Raw genomic sequence first — 4115 nt, 5'->3', positions numbered from 1 at the left:
TTCTCGAGAAACACGCCTTCAAACACCGCTGAAATTCACCTACTACGTCACAGATTTGAAAACGTCCTCTCCACAGACAGGAGGTCCTCTGACGTCATCACTTAGAAATGCGTGCAGGCGGGGCTTCTGCTCGTCCCGTCAACTTAGCATGAGTCGCGGAAGCGACATAAAATTCACTTGTTACCGTGTAAAACAAGTATCTTAAACTTCCAGTGCAAAAATCTGTGCTCCATTTCTTGGAGATGAATTATGCCCTAGCAGTCTTTACTATAATTCAGCCACTCGGTAGAGGGTTGTTTTCCCATTAGGGTGACAAAGCAAACCTTGTAACAGTCAATGGCTGAACACGTGAACAGCCTTGTTCATTGCGAATACATAGGTTAGTTCTGACTGGCAAGAACTTAATATTATAGGAATGCCTTTTCTGGAATTACAGTTATTTTCGTCATAATATTTTCTTCACAAATTTTAAGATAATACTTTTAGAACACACTGGTTTACCCGCCAATTTCTGCAATATAAGAGGTGATACGGTATAAAAAGGTACGGTGAGTTTTTCAATTTCCTGCAGTAAATGACAGTTTTCTTCAGTTAATATATATATTGCAAATTTTTGTATTTAGCCTACTTTTACGTCGCTTTTCCGTTCACTTTGTTTAACCGCAACGATGAGAACGCATGGTTAATTTATTATCATTTATTTATTAATTATCATCTCTAACATCACATTTCTTCCCACTTTTGGCTAATCGCTACAATGAAGATGAATAACTACAAGCTGTATTCGAAGTCGGGGTGCAGGAGTACATCCCTCCCCCCCACACACACACACACTACTACCAACTGCACAATCTAAGTATCACCCAACCTGCCATGATAAGAGACGAACTTTTTCTTCTGTCCCATCTCATTTCGAAAACATTCACTTGTCCCATCTCCTTTTATGAGACGAGACGGAACATGCCTCGTCTCGTGAGCAACACTAACATTAACAATAGAAGCATCCTCCTAGCTGTCCCCAAAGTCTCGAGCAAACATCCTCCCATGTAACAATTTCCAGTTCAATGAAATGTCAATCAGAAGGAAACAGTCATGCCCAGGTCGAGAGTCAAACCTGGAACATGCGACTTCCTGAGATAAATCATGAATTTTGTGTATAATAATTACAACGCCAGTTCATTCCTGGTAATTCTGAATCAGCAGTTTGGTTTGCATATATAAGCAGGATAATAGTTAGTTTTCGAGGGCTGTACCGTCGAAACGAGGAGTCAAAAATAATAATGATAATAATAAAAAATTAAGAAAGGTTTTTTTTTTTTGTATTTATAATGATAAGCCTGCATACGTTGTTAATTCTATATTTTTCTAGACTTGAGACGAGAACGAGAATTGCCCTCCCAAACCGAGACGGATGTTTATAAATTGAGACGAGACTGTCAATGAGACATTTACAAATAAACACGAGACAGACATTTACAACGCTCAACGAGAACGAGACCAAGGCTGCCATGTCTCGTCTCGATAGGCTCCTTAGTGGTGAAGTTTTGAACCAACCAATTAATGCATTCGGGGTAACGAGATGAGGCGGCTTTTTTCGCAGTACAAAATTCAAAATAATTATATCGTACCATTTCAGTATGGGATATTGTTATGGGCGTATATATAGTTCACGGGGGGGGAGGGATGGATCAACTTTTGGTATGATTAGGGTTGCTTTATTTCGTAAGTGAAAATCCAGGACACTGCTGGCCGGAAGCTTGTTGGGGAGCATGGGGGGAGGGGATGTTGAACCCGACAAAGTTGTGTGTTTGTAGTCACGAAGTATTGATACTTTTCTGTTCATCTTCTGTCACTACGTTTTTAAGAACCAAATTTCTTTAATATGATTCGAGGGGAAAAAATAATTGATTTGATAGTCTCAATGCAGTTTCTTATCGCAGAAATTCCGAAACTATCAGGAAATTGCAGATATTGGTCTGCAGTCCCATCTGGTGTGTGGAATTACGGAATTACGAAATTTCCTTCCCATCCGTATCCCGTCCTATACGTCTCTAATTTAAGAGAATGAAATAAGTCCGAAGGAATTTTTTATGAACAGGCGGATAGAACAAGGAAACTGGTAATTTTAGTGAACCAAAAAAGAGAGGGGTTGGACTCGTTGAATCCCCCTTAAATACGCCCATGGTTATACACATTATTTCCTTGTAATAATTATACATAAACTAAGTACAGATATGTACTGTGCAACTAATGTAATCTTCTCAGTGTGTTTTCTCTTATCTGCACAAAAATGTTTGATCATAATTTGCGCAACAGAAATGGAACACAAACTGAAATTGCTTTATGGAAAAGAAAGTTAAATAGGCTTTATAAATAAAGTTAAGAATGTGAAAATTCCTATTTTGCACTACATAGGTTACGGTAAATATCGATAAATATAAGTTTAAAAAATATTTTTGAGTGTCTGGTCAGCAACCAATTTTATAAGCCATATTTTTCGCATGGCCTGAGAACACACGCAGCTGAACTCTTTCATTTATCTTGCACGTGAGCAGCACGGATATTTCATAGAAGAATGATCATTACAAAGCATAGCTTTCCTTTCTCCTATCGCTCCTTCTTCCATTATTTAAATCGGTACAGATTTGTAAAACTGCTGCACGTGTTCGCTCACCGTGGGCTACCGCTACCCATCTGGAACTGGACGCTCGAAGCAGACGACAAACGAGCTCTCCCTAAGGAGTGACGTAGTAACATGGCGGCGGCGTGTTTTCAGCGCAACGCTAGCCTCCCAACTTTGGAAGTCTCGTTTCTGCCTTAAACTGGACGCAGAGAAACGCGAGAACTTGCAGAGGTCATTTTTCCAGGGTGTAGTTTTTAAAATTGTTGTAAAAAAATTGAGTGGAAATGTCCATTATAATACATTTCCGAACTAGTGTAGTTTGAAGCCATCATGCACGCGCGTTGTCTGCAGGCAGCAGACGATTCTCACCGAACAAACCAGCCTCCTGGCTCGTGCGTTTGGTGAATCTTGTTCTTTCACAAGACACACGCAATGAGACTTTTGGGACAGCATAATGAACCTCACGAAACGCACGGAAGCACTTATTGGACAGCCAGTTACCATAACTCGTTTAACGTGTTAAACTCGTGCGACTTTCGGAACGGGCCCGAAGTTTTCTCACAACTGGAAAATGAAACATTTGTTACAATCATGCAGTCATAACTTTTTCCTGTTTAAAGATAGGTTGAAGAAACCTTCACCGCTGCATTTCTCGTGAAATTCTAGTCTGGTTTGATTCTAGTGATTCTAGTCTGACTGCGGAATATTTCCGGCTTTGTCCACGTATAAAGCAGCCCTAGGGTCCACCCAGCCTTAAATCAAATTGTACCCCGAGGGGAGAGGTAAAAGCGGCCGAAGCGTGGTACTGATCATATCACCTACAAGATGTCCGACATCGAAAATATGTGGGGGCCTACCCTCACATGCCCTAAATGTGCCTTCATGGAACGGTGCTATATGCACAGGGAATTTAACTTTACCTTTACCTGTATATATTGTATTCGTTTCTGTACCCCTGAGTAACTACGTTTATTGTCTACATACGCGAACCCTCTACTATGTCAATGGCTTAGGCCCCCTAAAGGCTTAAATGTCTCCCCCCCGCACTGCGGGGTTTTGCGGCTTGTAGATCCGGCACTGAGTTGCACCTACTATCCCACTTTGCTAGAGTCGAACTCGTCCCAGTAACTCTCCCGCCCACTCGACCAATGTAAACCAGCCGGATTCATGCTAGCACGGAAAACTTGCACCCAGTTGCACCCAGTAAGTAATGATCTGAAAAGTTTAACGCAATTTTTTATGAACATCACCTTCTCTGGTTAGTAGTCTGTGTTTTAGCAGACGACAGTGCATGAGTCTACCTTATCGCACAACGCTAGGACAATCTTGCGTTCTGACGTCGAAAAGTATTCGCACGTTGTTCGTGTAGGCCTGATAGTTTTAGTTCTTTTAGCATAAATACACTGCCAATGCATTATTTATGGTAAGAGAAGTAAACCTAGCTTAACATAACACCAGGCATTAAGCATAACAATAAAAGTACTTTCCGGTG

This window comes from Lepisma saccharinum, chromosome 6 (genome assembly GCF_977018435.1).
Source record: "Lepisma saccharinum chromosome 6, izLepSacc3.1, whole genome shotgun sequence".
Lineage (NCBI taxonomy): Eukaryota > Metazoa > Arthropoda > Insecta > Zygentoma > Lepismatidae > Lepisma > Lepisma saccharinum.
Note: the sequence above shows the minus strand (reverse complement) of the source record.